This window comes from Lutjanus erythropterus, chromosome 5, assembly GCF_056507025.1.
Source record: "Lutjanus erythropterus isolate fLutEry1 chromosome 5, fLutEry1.hap2, whole genome shotgun sequence".
Classification (NCBI taxonomy): domain Eukaryota; kingdom Metazoa; phylum Chordata; class Actinopteri; order Lutjaniformes; family Lutjanidae; genus Lutjanus; species Lutjanus erythropterus.
The window spans coordinates 11,149,676-11,155,683 of record NC_139321.1 but is presented as its reverse complement, the minus strand read 5'-3'; positions in this window follow the sequence as shown (position 1 = coordinate 11,155,683).

Sequence of the window (6,008 nt, the reverse complement as noted above, 5' to 3'; positions counted from 1 at the left end):
AATGAACTCCACCAACGCTGTGTAAATATATAAATTTATTAGGATAAATGGATTTATATTTAATGATTACAGTGTACTTCAGTTTGAATATTAAGACTTGTTGCTTTGGTGCCAGCAGGCTAGACGATGCAAAGTTAAAAATGGACTGTGGTCAGACTAAAATTAAATAGATACGTTTTTGTCCGAGTCAAAGTCATCAAATCGGGCTGAGTGGAGCTTTGGCCGGGAACTGATCAGCCCTGAAATCCTCTCTTGTACAGTACCAACTTGCAAAGCATCTTTCTTATAAAAGATGGATTAACTAATCTGGAAATACTGAAGATGAAATTTGGGGATCAGTCAGGCAGAAAGTAGTAAAGACAAGTTATTAATTCATGTAACAGTAGGATTTAAGCTTCTTTCCTGCCATAATGGGTTGCCAAATAGTAGACAAAGATTGTACGAGTGATTAAAATACAGTCATGACGTTGACAGACAGGAAGAGAAAGAAAAGCCATTCTTTAATAGATCACTGCAGCAATAAAACAGAAAGGATGTTGTTTTTGTAGGGACAGTTTGGCTTGTACAATACAGGAATGTGTCTGAACTGGAGCTCACTGCTGTCATCCACCTCCTTAAATTGTGTCTAAGAGATGTGACCTGCATTACATTATTTCTCCGCATTTCATGATGTTAAACCTGGGAAATTTCTCACACTGGATGAGGTCTAAGGAGCAGAGTTAGCAGCCTCAGAGTTAGCTGATGTGCAGCTGTCAGTCTTTCATTCAGCCGCTGTTAATTGTGCCAGCTAGAATTTGGGTAATGGGATTTACTTGAGCCGCACTATATTAGTCTACCAGCAAGAAAAAAATCCTAATAAAAGCCTGCAGCAGAGACACAACGCAGCACTGCTCTTTCGGTTTAGATCATGTTTAAGAAATGGTTCGACATTTTGGGAAAGACGTCTTTTGTCGTTCTTGTCGAGAGTGCTCATATCTGTATGCGATTGTTGCATTCACACGCTCCTCGGATAGTACCATTTCCTGAATTCGAAAGTCGTCCTTATGCTTTTGTACATTCAAGAGTTTTTAAGTTGTAATGTGGAAACAGCATAGAAGTCACAAGTCAGTCTTTGCTGAATAGAGACTGATGACAGTCTCCAAGCTTCCATTGCTAAAACTGGGTGGAAACAATTAGTATGAAAAAAACAGGACATTTCCCCACTAATTCAAAGTCTTTAGGGTGGCCCTTCATATTGGGGCCGTGACAGTGTGTGCTTATTACTGAGCAGAATAGGAGCATCGATTGTGGTATTGGCTCATTTATTTCTACAGAGCCTTCAGTCTGTACTCAGCTTTCAGAAAACTACAGATGAAATGAAGCAGCACCACCGCTAGTCGTTGGGGTCAGTGTAGCAAGCAGTGTCTTCATGGTCTATCATGTTTAATCACGTGACATCACTGTGGATAAGATCTGGGAAGGTTTAGGAACAGATAACACTTGATTAAGGAAAGATATGATTTGATCACTCTCACTAGATCTAGACTGGGGTTGCCTTCTAGAAACAACCTCAGATACTTTTGTCTCTTCTTCTTCTGCCAATATAAAGGATGTATGGAAGTCTGTGGGCATCATTTGAAACAAACTTTGAAAGTTTTGTATGTAAAGGGGGCTAAATGAGCCCTAAGACAAATCCTTAAAAAGATGCAAAGGGCTGAGGTTTGTTCGCGGCTGTACTTGTTGTCATTTTAGCAAACGCCTTGCAATTCTAAATTCCTCAGATGATGTTGTCTGGAGAGATCTGTGACTGTCCAGCATTGCCAGACTGCTGTTGTCCTTGTGGTGTCTGGTTGATGGATTGGCTGAAAGTAGTCAGCCAGTGAAGATTCATGCTGCTATCCAAGTACGCTATATAATAGACAACAACTCAGCAAATCATGTACCAAAATTTTCACCAGCTTTCCGAGTTGCTGTTCCAAACCCAAGGGGGTGTTCACATGAATTGTTGTGACACTGCAAGATGCAGAAAAAATATAAAGCAGTAGTCAGTTAGCTTAGCTTAGCATAAAGACTGGAAAGTGAGCCTGGCTCTGTCCAAGGGTTACAAAAACCCACCTACAAGCACCTTAAAGTCCCACTGATTAATTTCACTAATTAGACTCCAAGAAGTCAGCTAGCAGGCTAGCTGTTTTCCCCTGTTTCCAGTCTTTATGCTAAGCTAAGCTAATCAGCTGTAGGCTGCAACTTCATATTTAGTGTACAGACATGAGAGCGGTATTAATCTTTTCGTCTAACTCTCTGCAACAAAGCGAATATGACCCACTTTCCCAACATGTCAAACTCAGTTTTTAAGAATCCTGACAATGTGAAGACGCGACATGACATACAGTCAGACCCCTCTCTACCGTTCAGTACTGTCCTCCTAGTTTTGTACAAATAGCCCAGAAAAACCTTTTGACCATATTGAAAATATAGCCTCTGGTGTGATCAGGACCTTGAGCAGGTTCGCAGTCTGGTGACCCTCAGGGGTAATGAAAGATACTGCTGATAGCTGAATCTTTGAATGTGTGAAGGACGTCATTATCTAAATATCACAACATGACGTCAGGAAATTGTCCTTTCGGCTGTCTCCTGTTACCGTCTAGTGGAGGTGAAGTAGGGGATTTATTGCCATTGAGTACTTTCTCTGCACCAAGTGACATTTTAAGTGATCACATGCTCCACGGCATACCAGTGCAAAAAAAGACTCCTGACTAGAAACCATCAAAACATTATATTTTTGGTAAATAACTGACCTCTGTAACACCTCAACAGATGTACTTCACCTACAAATCTTCTGTAATGTGCTTACAAGATATTATCCTTTGTATATTTTAAGAAAGGGATCAAAAAAATCATGCTCGACAAATAGAATACATTTCCTCATGACCTAATTTGCTATTCCTCAGTGAAGCTGAAGGTTAAACAGTTGGTGGATGAGCTCAGCTGCACTGTACACCTCTGCAGACAGAGATGTCACATGGATACGGTGTGTTTGAAGGGATTCATGATGTAGTGGGGGCCTGGTTTCTTGCTCTAATAGCCGTATCATCCATGTAGCCATGGTTGTTGGCCCTCGTCGATTGGTTAGTCTAACAGGAGCTATGATGCCGCCACATCGGCGAGAAGCAGGCAGGCTGATGGACAGATCAAGATGCCCGCCGCCACTCACCTCTCCTAAACGCAACCATGTGTGAAATTGATTTTGCCGTTATTACCTCCCTGTTGGCCTCACTCTCCCTCCCTCCTCCTCTCCGTCTCTCACAACAGCGTACAATAAATATCTCATCATAAAAACACCGAACATCCGTGTACTAACGAGGACCCTGTCACCGACAGATTGATGTTCAGTATTTATGTGGCGTGGTTCTGCTGCTCTAAATGTGTGCATGATTGATGGAGCTGCCAACGCCAGGTTGTGGGTTTTCTGGGGTTCTGTTTTTTTTTTTTTGTGGTTGTTTTTTTTTTTTTTTTAACAAACATGCTGTTCAAGATGACAGACAGATAGTTAAAGATGCTCCACACACTTGCTCTGCCATTTTGAAAGATGGCACGGTGCAGGTTTGTGGAAAGTTCAACCGCATCCTGAGATCAAGCTCTCAATTAATCATTGTCATTTCAGCCGCTTAAATAGTTCAACAACATCAAAATCACTTTTTTTCCAAATGCTAGAAAGTGCAGCTGGGTAAAATGGGGCATTCATTGTAGTTTTAGAGCACTTTTGAAGTAAATCATGGCAGAACGCTCCCCCTAGTGGCTCAACTGACCCCTTTTTGTTTTGAACACAATGCTATTTGAGGACATGCTCTTCTATTCATTCAGAACACAGATGAGAAAGTTACCCCACTTGTTGCCATTCAGGTACATTAATTAACACGATGATGAGAGTTTAATTAAAAGCATCTGCTCTTCTTGTATGGCTGACTGGTTGCCAGAAGTGTTGATTTTCTGTCAGGCTCTGAGGTACTGAAAAAAAAAAAAAGAAGAGCACAGGCTCAGGACAGGTTTTTTTTTTCTGTTTTTCATAGTGCTGCACATGATTGAAACACCAGATTATAACAGTGAAACGAAAATGGAGCAGACTCAGAGGCGTCCAACTGTCATTAACCACTAACCATTTACTTCATATGAACTAAATAATCACAAAAGTGTGTTCAAAATCTTAAACAGTCCACTGAGACAACATTTCTGTTTTTTTTAAAAACTACTGGTTCAAACCTTTGCTTAATTTTAGAGTCTTTTAAATTCTGTTTCCTGCTGACAAAGCAAAACCTTCTATATTTTGTCACCATTTGGGATTTAAGGACACAAAATGCACCGTTGGGAAGGGTGCTCAGACTCACCTTGTTTTTAGGAAACATTCAGTAACTCCTCATCCTCATAACACAGTGACTTTGAAACCTGCGTATTTTTATATATAGTGGAAGGAGAGCATTTTAAGAACCCCGAAATCCAGATTTGTCAGTGACATCACAGTGATATAACACATACCTAAAGGACGTTCAGAGGTAGAATTACCCAAATATTACTCAACTACAAATAAAACTACTGGTGTTAAAAAATACTCAAGTAAAAGTAGAATGTCGTCCTCTCTAAAGACACTGAGCATTACATTTTAAACATTCATGTTAAATGTGTTATCAATAGCATTAAATGGAAAAGAGTTTGTGTTTCTCTAAATCTTCAGTCCGGATGTCGTGGTTTTCATTGGCCTCTTTAGCCTTACTGGCTACACAAAGTATACAGATAAGAGGTTTGGATATTAAGTCAAATTGTCAACCTGCTCAGTAGGGAATTACGATTTGAAGTAACCAAGTAGATTATGTAGTGTAATGCATAGTAAAGCAAGAGTAAAATTAAACTCGAAAGAAGCCACTTTCATCCCCGTATATACAGGTTCCTTTCCAGTCAGTAGAGTTCTGATAATGTCTGAAAAACTGAGCTTACTTAACTGCAAAGACATCATGTGTCATGTTTTGCCACATTTAGAATTTAAATCTTCTTTTTAAATCTTCATCAGTCACGCAAGAAGGTGTGAACTTGAAATAAAAATAAAATAAGAATATATTTATGTATATATATATAGAGGGAGTCAAAAGGAATGTGACTTATGTAAATTCAAGTCACTCAAGTGAAGTATTTAAGTCTTTCAGTTCACAGTTCATGCACTGTATACCTGAACACCTTTGCAGTAAGTTGGAGGATATCAAATATGAAATATTTTGAGTTAATTTTTCATGTAATTGAATTAAAATTGATTGATTGATTAGGCCAACTCAAACAAATATTTTCAGTAAATGCAACTTCTCTCACTGCAATAAATTAACAGAACTGAATAATTTTAAGCATTATTATGTCATGTTCATTAAAATTCATATTAATTGTAAATTATGAGTTTAATTAACACAAAATAAAAGAAAGAAAGATAATTCCACTGGTACTGCACATTTTTAAGTTTGTAGAACTTCGGAACAAATATTACATTTTCTCTACTTATTCCAGGTAATTAATTGTAGCTTTCAGTTTTACAGTAAGGCAAGATAAAGACATGAATCATATGGCATCAAAGTTCTGTTTTTTCCCCCACAATGAGTCAGTAAATAGTCTAACTCAATGATTCTCAAAGTGTGGGTTGTGGCCCACTGGTGGGCCGTGAAGACTGTGCAGGTGGGCCTTGAGAGGTCACAAATATTTCTCAATTTCAATTTTCTAAGTCAGAACTTACTGAAATATTAATGATCAATTTAAAAAAAGTAATAAGAGATAATAAAACAAAGCCATGTAATTTAAATTCTGTGTTATTCCCCATTTATGTGACCTGGTTTAACAGGTTACACAACATTTGGTGATCTGTCACATCAACACTGGATCATATTTTAAATCTCATCACTGGTACGATTTAGTCTCATGTGTTTCTAAGTTTGGGAACTGCTGGTCTAAATAATTGAATTTAGTCTTACAAAGGCAGAAGTAAGGGAGCGTGGGAAATT